The sequence below is a fragment of the Myotis daubentonii genome, chromosome 2 (genome assembly GCF_963259705.1).
Source record: "Myotis daubentonii chromosome 2, mMyoDau2.1, whole genome shotgun sequence".
Taxonomy (NCBI): Eukaryota; Metazoa; Chordata; class Mammalia; order Chiroptera; family Vespertilionidae; genus Myotis; species Myotis daubentonii.
In genome coordinates, this window is record NC_081841.1 from 54,810,274 (window position 1) to 54,825,967 (window position 15,694).

Sequence of the window (15,694 nt, forward strand, 5' to 3'; positions counted from 1 at the left end):
TAGTCCCAGATCTCCTGTGTAAGGTGCTGGTGAGGGCATGATCTTTCCCACCTCCCCAGTTGGCTGGTGGCTGGTGGCTGGTGAGTACTCCTGTTCCCACAAGGCTTTGTCTTAGGATGCACTTACTTGTAAGTAGTTGTTCAGCAACTTTAATTCTTTTTTCAGCGTCTCTAATTCTTTTTTCAGTACTTTTTTGTACTCTATCAATGACATTTTGTAGGTCCGATCTACCTTTCTCTATCACGGATTCTAATTTTGGAGCAGAAGAATCACATCAGCAGAAAAGCCATGTCATTTAAAGAGAGTTCCCACCTCTTCCCCTCTTCCCCCATTATCCTTGTATAAATTCCTAAAGTGCAGAAGTTTTGCTGAGGGGCCCAGCTTCTCTCTTATAGGAACGTGAGTGGGCCAGGAGAGAAACCATGTATAGTGCAGGCAGCAAAATCTACTATTGCAGAGACTCTGTGTTTGGGTGCAGTGTTCACCTCATTTGTGCGTTGTGTTCAGGTGAATGAATGGATGTCTACTTCTTCTGGGCTTGTCTTTGTGCACAGAGGCATCATGTAGACCTGCTGCCAGAGATTTCTTTGGGTTGTATCTGTTATAGAGACAGAGACTTACCCAGGAGACTTTGTCTTTCCTCGGTGCTTGGCTCCTCGGCTTCCGTCGGAGTCTCCTGGGCGGCCGCCGGAGTCTCCGCTGCTATGGTTGTCTCTTGGGGTGCATCAGATTGCACTGAAGTTACAAACACACAAATCTGTTGATTTTAGCAAAGTCAGGTGTGTTTTTTTCTTCCTTAGGAATGGGTCGCAGGGCCTCAGATACCTAATATGTGCTGGGTGCCAGGATACAGAAATGATATGGCATAAACTCTCCCTCTTAAGAGAAATGGGATTTCTACACACTATGTGTTCATTATAGATGAGTGTTTGTCTCTCCGCCCGCAAACCCCGCCCTGCCCCAATGCATCTGGTGAAATCTTAACATCCAACAGAATGGTATCAGGAGGTGGGGCCTTGGGGAGGAAATTAGGTCATGAGGTGAATCCCTCATGAATGACGTTAGTGCCCTTGTAGAGGGGACCACAGAGAGCGCTCTCCCCTTCTTTCCACCATGTGAGGATATGATGAAAAGTTGGCAGCCTTCAACCTGGAAGAGGGTCCTCACCAGAACCTCACCGTGCAGACACCCTGGTCTCAGACGTGTAGCCTTCAGGACCATGGGAAATGCCTTTCTGCTGTGAGAGCCAGTCTATGGTTGCTTATTGTAGCAGCCCGCCCGAATGGACTAAGACAGAGCCTCTCGGGAGATGGGCAGGCTGGGCACTTGCTCTGGGCAGGGTTGGGGAGGAATTGGGAGAGGAGTGTGCGGGCAATCAGGGAGCAGGGGAGAGAGAAGCTGGGTCTTGAATGCAGGATTTTGGCAGGGAGGTTGTTCTAAAGGGGCTTCCTTGGGGGCAGGAAGTGAGTCAGCAAGAGCTCTGGGGAAGGCATGTGTGGGACAGGTGGGCGGAATGCAAAGAAGTTAAGTTTAGCAGATATGGGTGGTACATGAGGGAGAGGCATTTGAAGAGGGTTGGAAATGGGGTCTGAGGCCAGATAGCGGGCACCCTGCAAAGGAGCTGGGAGTCACGAAAGCTGTTTACAGGTAAAGGTCTGCATACTGCATGGGACATTGCCCTTATTATTTTACCTTACCGTTTTCTCCCTTTTATTCACAAAAGCTTTTTCCCCATTAACCATGCCCGTATGAGTTCTCCTGCTTCTTCTCTACACCTGTCCCACCCCAATCCATGCTCTTTTATTACCACCAAGATCAGGACCCAGTCCCCTCTCCCTGAATTCCTCCCACAGCCTCCACTGACATCCCAGCTGTTTGACCCTTCCCCAGGGCAAGGACCAGAGGGAGAGAACTCACAGCTCGCAGGGTCCTCAGGAGCTTGTGCAGGACCAGTGGTGGCATCTTCTGTAACCGAGAAGAGAGACAATTATGAGGACTGAACCTGATCCACACCAGAGCCATCCTCCCTCTCATTCCCAATCCTGAGCTCTCAGGAATGTTTGTGGACACAGGAGGGCAGATTTCACTGTTGGCTGAACGGTCCTTCTGCCACACCAGTGGGTCCATCAGAGCATTCTTTCTGATGATTAACTCCTTCTGCAGTTTTTTGAAGCAGGTTCTCCTCAGAAAAGTGGGATATTCCTCTGAAAACTGCCCTCCTCCTGTGCCTCTAGCTTGTGAGGTACCCTAAGCTAGTGTCAGGGAACCAGCCATGGCCTGTGGTGGTGGAGGTTGGTGCAGAGGCCCTTGGGTCACGCTCATGTGGTTTATGGGATAGGACTCCAGCTCTAATTCCCCGTATTCTTTCAACACAACATTTATGCAAAGCTCTCTGCTAAGTGAAGGGGGTTCCATGATGAAGAAGGTAGATAAGACCCCGCCCTGACAGAGCTAACATTCTAATGTAATTATTTAGTTCCTGGTGAGATGGTGCAATATGGGCAAAAGAGGTCTAATTGATCCTTCATACATTTTTTTTTTTTTGAGGAAGACTTTCTTGAAGAATTCGTACCTAAAGTGGGATTTCACAGATGAGAAAGCACCTGGTTGGATGATATTCAGAGTTAGCTGGGGAAGGGGACAGGCAGAAGGAAGAGCAAGAAGGAAGGTCCCAAATTTTGAGGAGTGTCATGGTTGTCTTCGCCCAAATAGTGCTTTTGCGCAATTGGAAAAGGCATCCTGAGAGATAGCCATGGGCAGGTTACGCTGCTTGGCAAGTGGAACATGGGCTCCATCACCTTCTCTGCCTGCTACCCCTGTGCACGGGACAACCTGCTCAGCTATATTCAGTGGCCCGGGGGCCCTGCAATAAGGCCAGTGTGACCATTATAGGGGGTAAAGGAGGATGTGTGAGGAGATGGCCAGAGGTTTCCTGCCCCCCAACCCCCCAGCAGTGAGGTAAATAGGCCACATGTGGAGAATTGGGGCGGCGGGGGAGGGGGAGGGGAGGCAGGAGTCACTTGCAGAGGGAAGAGAAGCCAGCACAGCACTAGGAGATAAAGAGAGGAATAAAGGCAGGAGCTAAGGCTTCCCTGGATTATGACAGCTTTGGTGGGTGGAGGGAGAGGGCCATACTCACGGGCACAGACCAGGGCCCCAGCCAGAGCTGCCAGAAGGAGAAGAGCTGTGAATCTCATGGTTGACTCTCAGGAATGAGTATCACCACAGAATCCTCAGAGGGTCCCAAATACAGTGCTGGGACTGCTGGGCCCTTTTAAGGATACCAAGAGCCAATGGGAAACAAACTAGGAGGGGTGTGACTTCCTCCTCCTCCTCCCCTTCTTCCCCAGATTGTCACCTGCTAAATCCACAAGGAGGAGCTGGGGCTGGCAGATACCTGGCACCAGCCTTCTCTTTCCTTGTTCACCCCACCCGCCCTCTGGGTTCACATCTCTGGGATCTCAGGGACTGGAAGCAGCTGTTTGGTTTGGGTAGATTTTAAAATGTGTCTGTTGAGGGTACTGGTAGGACTCTTAGTCCTGGCATCTCTCCTGGAGGAAGTTGGGGGCTTGGGAGACCACATTGCCCACCTCTTGCCTAGATCTCCACTGGACTCAGTGCAGGGGCTTGAAGGTTTCTCCAGGCTAAGTGAGCCCTGTTCCGTGGGGAGGCCACACTCAGAACACACTTGGGGACTGAGTTCATGGCTCCTTTATCCTCTTGAGAACATGGCTTTGAAAGCACTGGTGCCTTCTCTGGAGTTGTCCTCTGTTCTTGCACTTAATCCCATAGGAAGAACTCCCCCAGCCCCACATGGGCCCCTGTGAGTCTCTATGCTCAGGTCCAAGCAATGGGATCCCACATTTCTGAGAGGATCTCCTGGTTAAAGGAAGCTGGTCATTCACTGAAGTTGGACTTTGGCTCTCCCTTCCAGTAGGGAGCTGACACAGTCAGAAAAGCAGATAATTCTCTTTGACTTGGGAATTCTTCTTGCCCTGAGTTGGTAACCAAGAAGGCTGGATTTTGAGTTCTGACTTTGTCATATACATAAGACAGTGTACTCTCATATACTAAAAATCTTTTGGATTTTCATTTGTCATTGAGGAGTTATGGGTCCTATATAGGAGAATGGTGAGATAACATATGGCAAAGCATTTTATAGACAATACATTTCTATGGAGATGTGTGGGATTCTTGAACTTTGAGAGGGTTCATCTTTTTGGGTAGGTTTGATTCAAGCTGGTGCTAAGAGCTAAATCGAATGGGGCTGAGGAGAAACAAGAGCCACTTGAGGAACTGACATGTGGAGAATAGGGTACTGGATATCAATTTGTGATTTTCCATTAGCTGGGTGCTTGTTCTCGCCAGCCCTGGGTGCTCCTCCAGGCTTCCCTGCCTCACAGCTGTTCTCCAGACCAGTGTGGACAAGGGGGTAGGACGGTTGCAGTGGTCCAGGTTCAGAGCATTAATCTTCTCAGGAGATAGAGGTAGGCTATTACTGGCATGAGGAGTGAGTTCTTTCAGGCCATTTCACCCATTCTTAACCTCCAGTAAGATAACCATCACATTCAGGCAGCTGATCTGCTCCACACATGGAGTGTGGGACCTGGGGTAAAGTAATTGTGCCCCCACTAACTCCCTGTGTGGTTTCATATTTGAAATTTATCGATATCTAATGGTGATCAGTAGGTGAAGAAGAGGAATGCATTAAATTAGCATAGGGACAGGACTTGCCAATTGACTGCCTACCTGAGGAGGCTTGAAGGTGATGGGGAAGGCTGAGGGACAGGAGAAAGTGCTCTAGGGTATGTGTGCATGTGTGTGTGTCTATGTATGCACTAGACAAGGAGAAGCTCTGACTCAAGAGCCCTTACTGTCTACCTGAGCACATTAAAAAAGCCAACAGAAGCAAACTATGATATTTGCACAAGTTTTTTCTAAGAGGAAATTAGAACTCTGGCATCAACATTAGTGCTGTCACAGAGCAAGGTCTTTCCAAATGTCACTGCTCATTCCCTTTCCTTTCCTAATCCCCCTCTTTGCTCCAGGCATTAAAAAGGCAAGTGTTGACATAAATGGCGTGGGGGGGAGAGGGGGTGGAGGTGTAAGGCAGGGACACTTGTTCTATAGAAAAATTTCATAACTTTATAATAGGGCCAGTCCAATGTTACCCCAAATTGTAGGGCCTTTGAAAGAATTGGATTTGTATATTAAAGAAAAGAGATGCATCCCATGTATGTGGGTGAGGGACTTGTCTTCTAGGGTGTTTGACCTCCATGATGACTGTCGGTTTGCCCATCTATCTTTTATCATGTGCTGGTAATTTTCTGTCCATCCTACTTCCCTTCCCTTTCTGTCTCAGATCCATTCTCTGATGATCTCTCCCCTGGTCTGGAAGGATGACCTTTGTGGGCGGTGTCACCTGGGCTTCCTTGCCCTCTAGCCTCTGGTTGAATTTGGTCAATGGCAGACAATGGTGGGTGATCAGAGGATGGGAAGAGAGATTGGTCAAGGATTTGTTCCTCCTGCTACCTCCCTGCTTTGTTATGTGCGGTAGGTAGACTGCTAACATACCCTGAGTAGTCCCTATTGCCTAAACTTGGGCTGGATCTAGTGATTTGCTTCTAACAAAAAGAAAATGGCAAAAGTGATGGGATGTCTGTCACTTTTGAGATTAGGTTATAAAACACTGACTGTTGGATGGACCTGGAGAGTTTAATGCTAAGTGAAATAATCCAGTCAGAGAAAGACAACTACCATATGATTTCACTTATTTGTTGAATCTAATGGACAAAACAAATAATGTAGAAACAGACTCACAGATAGAGAGAACGGACTGACAGCTGTCAGAGGAGAGGGATTTTGGGAGGTGGAGTGAAAAAGGAGAAGAGATTAAGCAACATTAGTATGATAGTTACCAGAGGGAAAGGGGGGTAAGGCAGGTAGAAGAGGGTAAAAGGGGGAATAAATGGAGACGGAAGGACACTTGATTTTGGGTGGTGAACTACAATACAATATATAGATGATGTATTAAAGAATTGTACACTTGAAAGCTATATAATTTCATTAACCAACATAACCCCAACAAATTCAATTAAAAAATTTCAGAAAACTATAACTGTTACCTTGCTTATTCCCTCTCTCTCTCTCTCTCTCTCTCTCTCTCTCTCTCTCTCTCTCTCTCTCCCTCTCTTCTCAGCTTGCTTTCCCCAGTGAAGTGAGATGCTATGGTGTGAGCTGCTGTATGGAGAGGGCCATGTAGTAAGGAACTGATTGCAGCCTTAGCCTGAAGCCAGGGAAGGATAGAGGCTCCCCAGTCCAGCAATCTTTGAGAAAGTGAATTCTGCCAACAAGTGTGAGTGAGCTTGGAAGTGGATCCTTTAGTAACTAACCTTGATAACTTCAAGCAGGCTTGTCAGTAGAGGACCCAGCTAAGCTGCACCTGGACTCCTGGCCCACAGCAACCGAGAGATAAGAAATGACGCTGTTTGAATAGCACTAGGCTTTGGAATAATTGGTTATTTAGCCACAAACATTAATACTGCATGGTGTGGCAATGGCGGTGTTCCTTTATGACTACAGCTTCTATCTAGTGGCCCTGGTTCCACAGTTCCTTCTCCTAACTGGTCTCAGGGAAAACCATTTCCTCCCTGTGCCACTTCAGTTATAGAGATGGTAATGGCTCCCTGCTGTTGTTAGTCCTTACTTGAATATATATATATATATTTTTTTTCCATTACAGAACCTCTTTAATAAGCTCTTCTGAATGGGCCATTCCTTTTCTTCTAGGACTCTCACTGATATACGCCACCTCATCTGACCTGTGCTGAATGTCTTTTCCCTGTTCCCCTTTGTGAAACCCTGTCCTGGGGTAGGAGGGATATCAGGGATTAAAAATGGAAGAAGTGACCCAGAGTTCTTGGGGTAGATAGTTCACACATACAAGACACCGTCATAAGCTGTGTCTATAAGACCATCTTATCCTGACTGCTATTGTTCACATGGCTGGTCTCTGCTGAGCTCTGTGGGCTTGCCCAAGCTCTACCGCACTCCCCTGTTGTATTTATTTGTTGAAGGAATTGGTTTTCACGCTTATGGACCCTGGCTAGTCCAAAACCTGTAGTTCCAGCTTGAAAGCTGTCAGGCTGAATACCCAGGAAAGAGATGTTGTGGTTCAAGTTGAAAGGCCACCTGCTGGCAGAATCCCCCCTTCTTCCAGGGAGGTCAGTCCTTTGTTCTATTCAGTCCTTCAACTGATTGGATGAGACCCACTCATATTATGGAGGGCAATCTGCTTTACTCAAAGCCCAGTGACTTAAATATTAATCTCACCCCAAAACACCCTTAAAGAAAAATCCAAAATAATGTTTGACCACATATCTGGGCACTGTGGCCCAGCCAAGTTGAGACATAAGATAAACCATCACAGCCCTGGCCAGTGTTACTCAATGGTTAGACTGTTTGCCGCGCACCAAAGGGTTTTGAGTTCAATTCCCAGTCAAGGGCATGCATATGGGTTGCTGGTTTGACCCTGGCCTGATCAAGGTACGTGTCAGAGGCCACCAATTGAAGCATCTCTCTCACATCGATGTTTCTCTCTTTTTTCCTCTCTCCCTTTTTCTCCCTCCCTTCCACTCTCTCTAAAAATCAATGGAAAAATATCCTTGGTTGAGGATTAACAAAACAAAAGAAAACAAGCCCCCACCCCACCCCCAACCATCACAGTACCCTTTAATATTTTCATTTTGGAAGGCTAGTGAGCATCAGGTAGGGCCCAGAGAGAAAAAGGTATGTTATGTGCAACTTCAGAAAGGCTTTTTCAGACCAAAACATGAAGAACTCCTATTTTCTCTTCCTGGTTCACAGGTGAAGTGGTAAGCTCCAGGAGCCACAGAGTAAGTCCTCAAAGAACCAAGAGCCAGCCCTCCTCCTGCCTGTGGTGGGGTTGCAAGAATGAGGAAAATGTATAGGCAATTTAGAAAAATCTCTGAGATTCAGAGGTGGTAGTATTAATATTGTTATTATTAGACTATTGTATAATGCAGGATAATGTAAATGGTTAATTATGGGGCCATTCCATCATCCTATGTTTTCAAGAACTAAGATTCTTTTTTCTCCAGGAGAAAAATTGACTGGGACTTTTATTGGGATAGGATTGAATCTATAGATCAATTTGGAGATAATAGACACCTTTACAATTTTGAACTTTTTGATCCATAAATATCATCTTTCCCTTCATTTATTAATATTATTGATTAATAATAGAATACTTAAAAAGATGTTGTGGTTTCTGTGTAGAAAATTTTCTTTAGATTTATTCCAGCAATTTTGACTTTTTGATGCTATTTTTAAAGTAAACATTGAAAAACTTTTACTTTCTAATTATTCACTTCTTGTATGTAAAAATACAACAGATTTTTCCAAATTGGCCTTATATCCAATGACCTTGCTAACATTACCCAAGTCTGACTGCAAGATTTTTTTGAGTTTTCTATACATACAATCATGTTGTAATTGTGTTGTGTGAGAATTACAGTTCTACTTTTCCTTTTCCAATTTTTATACTTTTACAATGGCTAGGACCTCTAGTAAAATATAAACAGACCTGGTGAAAGTAGGTCTTCTTTTTTTATTCTTGATCTCAGGTGGAAAACTTTCAATAATTCATCATAAATATCATATTTGATGTAGGTCTTTTAAAAAAGATACTCATCAGATTAAGAAAGCTCTTCTTTATTCTTAGTTTGCTAAAGCTTTTATTATGAATATGAAATTTTATCAGATGATTTTCTGCATCTATTAAGATGATCACATAATTTCTATTTATTCTGTTAATAGGATGAATTGATTTAAATAATTTCCAGCTGTATTGGGGGTATAATTGACAAATTGAAATTAAATATATTTAAGGTTCACAATGTGACGTTTTGATATATGTATATGTTGTGAAGTAATCAACATAATCAAGCTAGTTAACATATCCACCTCCTCACATAGTTACAATTTTTTGTTTGGTGAGAACACTGAAAATTTACTCTCTTTGCAAATTTTAAGTACACAGAATGGTGTTGATAACTACAGTCACTAAGCTGCGCATTAGATCTCAAGCAATTTATTTACCCTGCATAACAGATACTTTATACTCTTTGACTAAAATCCCCTGGCAACCACCATTCTACTCTGTGCCTCTATAAGATTGACTATTTTAGATTCCATATACAAGTGATACCATGGAGTATATATCTTTCTATGTCTGGCTTATTGAGAACTAGAGGCCGGTTGCAAGAAGAGATTTGTGCAATAGGCCTTCCTTTCCCCTGGCTGCTGGCACTGGTTTTCCTCCAGCACCCGGGGCCCAGGGCTTCGCTCTGGCCGAGTTCTGGCTGGAGACAGCCCTGGAAATGTCCGGCTTCGCTGCTCCTGCAGTCCTGGATTCATGAGGCCTCGCTGCTCTGCCAGCCCCGGGGCCATGAGGCCTCACTGTTCTGCCAGCCCCAGAAACATCAGGCCTCGCTGCTCTGCTGGCCCCAGGCCATCAGGCTTCGCTCCATGGCTTGGAGCTTACCTATGCAAATTAACCGTCATCTTTGTTGGTGGTTAATTTGCATATCATGCTGATTAGCCAATGGGAGGTGTAGCGAAGGTACTGTCAATTACCATGTTTGTCTATTATTAGGTAGGATGTTTGGAGGATGATAGGAAATTAATTTATTATCTTTAACACTGGTAAATAAAATGAGAGAATTGAGCATTTATTTTTCCTACATGAACTGTGTAACCAAATAGTAGATGAGGGAAGTGTCTGAATACAAGCATTCCAAGTAATAAATTTAAAAAAATGTTAGACTGTCACCACTTTGCAAACCCCAATTAATTAATGGTCTGTGACACTGGACAGCAATAACTGCTACCATCACACACCAAAAAGAGAGATTCAGATATTATCTGCTTCTTGTTAAAAGAACACACCACCACCTAGGTGGTTTTACTAAAAGGTCAAATATCAGTCTGACCCAGGCTCTGGATACATCTGTCAGTTTGCTGAAAATATAGAGGAGAGAAACATATTGAACTGAATCATGAATATGGAATCAACAAAAATCAAGACTGCTAGAAACTATGCAGGTCAAATGTGTATCTGCAGGTCAAATGTACATCTCCTCCTTCAATAGATATATTGAACGAAAAAGCAAGGAGTAGAAGGGGAATCTTTAGATTAAACAGGGCTTAAAGAGCATCTATAATAATAAAAGCATAATATGCTTATTAGACCGGACACCCTTCTGGATGACCTTCTGGACGAAGCCGAGGCTGCGAGGGCTGAGGCAAGCTGCCGTGACTGCGAGGGCCAAGCCCCTTGCATGAATTTCATGCATCGGGCCTCTCGTCTATATCTATATAGTAAAAGCCTAGGTGGCATCTCACCCTCGTGACATCATAAGATCGCCACCCCCACATCGTCACAAGATGGCCACCCCATGTCATTACAAGATGGTCGCCCCATGTCATCACACGATGGCCACCACAAAGATGGTTGCCCCATGTTGTCACAAGATGGCCACCCCCACCTCATCACAATATGGCCACCCCCATTTCATCATAAGATGGCCGCCACAGGATGGCGGGCTGGGGAGGGCAGTTGTGGGTGACGGGGCCTGCAGGGGAGTGCAGTTAAGGGCAATCAGGCTGGCAGGGGAGGGCAGTTGGGGAGATTAGGCCAGCAGGCGAGGGCAGTTGGAGGATAGGGCCTGCATGGGAGAGCAGTTGCGGGTGATCGGGCTGGCAGGGGGGCAGTTAGGGGTGATCAGGCTGGCAGGCAGAAGCATTTAGGGGCAATCAGGCTTGCAGGGAAGAGCAGTTAGGGGTGAGATCATGCCGGCAGGGGCGGACAGTTAGGAGTGATCAGGCTGGCAGAGGCAGTTGGGGGTGAGATCAGGCCAGCAGGGGAGAACATTGGGAGCAAGATCAGGCCGGCAGGGGAGGGGAGTTAGGGGCAATCAGGCAGGCAGGCAGAGAGGTTAGAGGCAATCGTGCAGGCAGACTGATCGGTTAGGGGCAATCAGGGAAGCAGGCAGAGGCAGTTAGGGTTGACCAGGCAGGCAGGGGAGCGGTTAGGAGCCAGCGGTCTCAAATTGCAAAAGGGATGTCCTACTGCCAGTTTAGGACATCCCCCAAGAGGTCCCTAATTAGAGAGCGTGCAGGTTGGACCGAGGACCCCCCCCCCCCACCTTCGTGAACAAAATTTATGCACTGGGCCACTAGTATATATATATATATCTCCTATATAATAAAAGGCTAATAAGCAAATTGACTGAATGGTGGAATAACCGGTCACTATGACACACACTGACCACCAGGATGTAGATGCAGGAGCTGCCCCCTGGTGGTCAGTGCCCTCCATAGAGGGAGCGCTGCTCAGCCAGAAGCTGGGTCACAGCTGGCGAGCGCAGTGGCGGTGGTGGTGGGAGCCTCCTCCACCTCTGCAGCAGCACTAAGGATGTCCAACTAATGGCTTAGGCTCATTCTCCATGCTAATGGTCCTAAGCTGTCAGTCAGACATCCCCCGAGGGTTCCTGGACTGTGAGAGGTGCAGGCCGGGCTGAGGGACCCCCTGAGTGCACGAATTTTGTGCACCAGGCTTCTAGTATATATATAAGCCTAAGAAGCCAGCTGGTAGCTATGACTTGCACTGACCACCAGGGGGCAGATGCTCAATGCAGGAGCTTCTGAGTGACAGCAACTTTGCAGAGTGCCCTCTCGCACTCAGGGACTCCTTGGGGGATGTCCGACTGCTGGTTTTGGCCTGATCCTCGCAGACCAGGCCGAGGGACTCCACCTGCTGGAGGGACCCCACTCACTTCACAGATGCCCTTTGAGCCCACGTGCCGTTCCAGGTGCTGCCATCCAGGGAGGGACCACTGGAGGTTGGCTCCTGGGCATATCCAGCCCATCTTGCCCAGTCCTGTCCTGACAGCCACCTTCTGATTAATTTACTTTCAATGTGCATGAATCTGTGCACCGGGCCTCTAGTTATAAGATAAAAAAAGAAATTTTAAACTATGGCAGACAGGGATGCACATATAGATGATAAAATCATAAACAAACATAAGGAAAATATCGTCAACATCAAGAAAGTGGGCACTTTTGTTTGGAAGAAGGCAGCTGTGATTGGGATGAGAGACCTGGAAAGGCTGCTACTGTGGCCAGCAAAGTTCTATGATGTGTGTGGTGGGGTAAGTGGTGTTTTAAAAATAACTCTGTAAGCTATGCATTTATTTTAAGTGGATTTCTGCATCTGTATTTTATTTTACAATAAAAAGTTTCAAATAAGTTTAGTCCTTTTCTAGGAAGTCCTTCTATCCATATCCAGTCTCCTCGCACCATTTCATTTCTCCATTCTGAGAACTCCTGCCTCTGAGAAGTCAGTGCTCTTTGACACTGAATGATCAAGTCGCCATCTTTGTGTGTCCATTTAGTATTATTCCCATTTGGGGTGAAGGTGGTAAGATGGCTGCCCGTCTCTATGCCCCCAAAATGGGTATCAGCCACAGCAAGAGGGGCAGTGTCAGTATGAGAGGCAGACTCTCCCCAAAGAAGAAATGGGATGCACAGAATGGGGGTATGGTGAGGTCGGGCAGTGTTTCTCAGGATAATCCAGTGGCGTCTGTTCTGGTGACATTTCAAGGTCCCTGGCACTACCAGTCCCACGTGTGTGCACTCCGCATATATGCGTGCACCGCACAAACATTAGCTGAGTCCATCTCTAGCTATTCCTGGTTCAAATGTGCAGGGTGCCAGCCGGCAGGCATGTCTGCTTCCTGTATGTGGGTGGGGCCCACCCTCCTCCTAGGAGGGGACTCCTCTCCAGTTCTCTCTTGCTCTGCGGGAGGGGCTGGCTGTGAAAGAGACAGGGAGAGGGAGGGTGCGGATTAGTGGGAGTTGGGAACCTGAGAGGGAGACTTTGAAAGGGCAGCAGGGTTCTGTGATCCCTTCCTTACCCAATTTCCTTGCCTTGGACAAGATTTCTAAGCACTCAGTGTCCTTGAGAATGGTGAGGGAACAAAGTCAGACTTCCCGAAGCACCTCCCAGACACCTGACCTATGCTCTTTTCTTTCTTCCACGCATCCCACATCTCAGCTCTCAAGGACACTTGGTGCCTTTGCCTCTGATTTCTCTTCAAACCTGTCACGCCAACGACCTGGTAGTTGTGGGCCCCTCACCCCCTGCTGACCTGTGCTCCCTAATGCAGATCTTCAGAGCGTTTTTTGCCTTCCCTTGTCAGTCTGGGATAGGAGCTCCTGCCAAACCTGGAGCTCTTTGCCTGCACACGTGGATAACACAGCAGGAGGGGTTGGGTTAGACTGCAGGTAAAATTTCAGGCTTGGCAGACAGATTTCTGAAGATTAGAGAAAAGCAGGCTCAAGGCCCAGCTCTCATTTTCCCTCTGGCTCCTTAGCACGGCCTTACCCTTCTCCTCTGCCCCTACACCCCCGAACCAGCTGGCCTCCCCCTCAATGCCCAACACACACTGCACCTGCCTCCTCTGACACCACACTGAGGCAGGTGTCACGTAGTGATACCTGTTTGTGCCAATGGAAGGCATATCTGCTGGAAACCTCACCCCTAACCCCCATGTTCCACACTCTTGGGCCCTTTCTTCCTGGCTCTGTGGTTATCTGTGCGAGTCCCCTGCCTGCAGGCACCATAGCCTTTCTCCTGACCCCAGCGAACACTCCCCATGCTCCTGGCTCTCCACTCTCCTCATCCTCAGGAGCTTGGAGGTCTCCCCACAGTCCCTCCCTCTACCATTCCACCTCAGAGATCTGGAGATGCAGCTCCCCCAGGCCAGAGAGAGGATGGGGACCCAGGGACCTAACCCCTTCCCACACTTGGGAAGCTGAAGTTATAGGGAGGGAGTGTGTACCTTCCATTCCCCTTCCCATCCAGACTTTGTTCTACCAACCAGCTGGATCAACAGGAGGAACACTGTCAGCCCCTCCTGAGAGGCCAGTGTTTTTTCAGGTGGGGAGGCCAACAGGGCCTGGCAGCCAGTTGGGGGACGTAGGGAACTGACCTTGTGGGAATGGATATTCTTTAGGAAGAGCGATGCCTAGGCAAATGGACAGAGGACACAAAGGAGATGGAGAAATGAACAATTATCTGGCAAACAGGCTGTAGTATGGACCACGGGTGGTCACCCTCTCCATTCACGCTCACTTGTCCCTGAGACACACACTTGCTCACACACTCTCATAGGCTGCTGCTGCCTCTGCCAGGCTGCTCAGAGCTAAAAATAGGCCAGGCCAGGAGGCTGGGCCGGGCTCTGGACTCCCACCCCTCGAGCAAAGGCCAGCACAGTGCTTCTCCCCTGCCTGTCGCTCAACTTGAACCCCAGTCCCTCCAAAGCCCCTGCCTGTGGCTTCCCAGTGCCGTTCTCTCCACGCCACCACTCACTCCACGCTCCAAACGGCAGTAGTTGGGGATAAAAGGACCCACGTGTCCAGACTTGCAGCCAGGGGAGCCTCAGTCTGCAGACGAAACCACCCCTAATGTTATGGGTTCAATCAGAGAGATAGACCACCAACTCAGAATTTAAATTTAAGAGCCTTTATTAAGCTGGCCAGCTGGCTAAAGCACGTACCTCTTCTCAGAGAGGCTCGCAGCTGCAGTAGTGACCAAGGGTACAGCAAAACTTTTATTTGCAGCAACTACAAATCATTTCATTAGCTGTTCCTAGTAGTGGCAGGGTAAAAAGTGCACAAAAAGTTCACAAGTACAAATGGGAGGAAAACGGGGTTATACCTGGCTGGGTTTAATCATAATACATTGTTTTTCTAAGACAGTCAATAATTTTTCTATACGACGGTCCTGCCCCTAGCACATTCCCTACCGGACCATGTCCAATGGGATGATTTATAAGATCAAAATAACATTTCTATTGTTAAGCCAAACAGCAGGGTTAAAGTGAAACTACAGTTTCCACCTGAGATGACTGCTACTATACTTCATTCCCCACTAGTTTTATGTACATGAGTCAAATCATGGACTCTTCCTTATTAGTTAGGGAATTTTACTGCCCCCCACTTCTTTTAGGGGCATTCTCTAATTTGTTCTTGCTCTCCTATCCCGTAGCACATCTAGCCCCACTTGGCCCTGGACTTTCTCACTGGCCAGCAAAAATGTTCTTACAGTTACCAAGTCCCCTAGTGCCACTGTCCCTGTCAGTACTTGTCCTCACTGAAGCCCATTTCCACTCCTGCAGTAGTCGAGCCTCCTCCTGGCCTGAGTGGAGCTCAGGCTAGGGATCTCATGGGTGAGGCCACTGGCTGCTAGGATCCAGGCCTCTTCCTGGTGCAGGAGCTGGGAGTGGTGTAGCCAGGTCTGGATGCCATCAGCAGGACGACAGTGTATAGTCCTTTCCAATTTTGGGTGAGACCTTGGGTAGTGAACTTCTTTGCCCATACTGAGTCCCCAGGCTGGAAAGGATGTACAGGGTCCGAGGTTGGCACTGGCAGGGCGTCTCGCACAAGCTTACGGGTGGCCCTCTGAGTATACTGCAGAGCCTGCAAGAACTTGAGCAAGGACTGGCTATGACTTTTAGCTTTTAATTCCTTCCCTAACTTTGGGTAGGATAGGGGGAGGTTTACCAAACATGATTTCAAAGAAGAGAACCCCTCCCGGTTGGGGGTACAC

At 47.5% G+C, this 15,694-nt stretch overlaps 1 long non-coding RNA gene across 1 annotated transcript; it reads right to left on the reverse strand.

Annotated features, from left to right (window-relative positions):
* Window positions 1–682: 682 nt before the first annotated feature.
* On the reverse strand, window positions 683–3,228 carry LOC132226119 (uncharacterized). The gene is made up of 3 exons (XR_009451007.1): window positions 3,140–3,228; window positions 1,918–1,965; window positions 683–735 (listed from the first exon to the last, which is right to left on the reverse strand). It is a non-coding gene; the product is annotated as an uncharacterized LOC132226119 (long non-coding RNA).
* Between the last annotated feature and the right edge of the window lie 12,466 nt (window positions 3,229–15,694).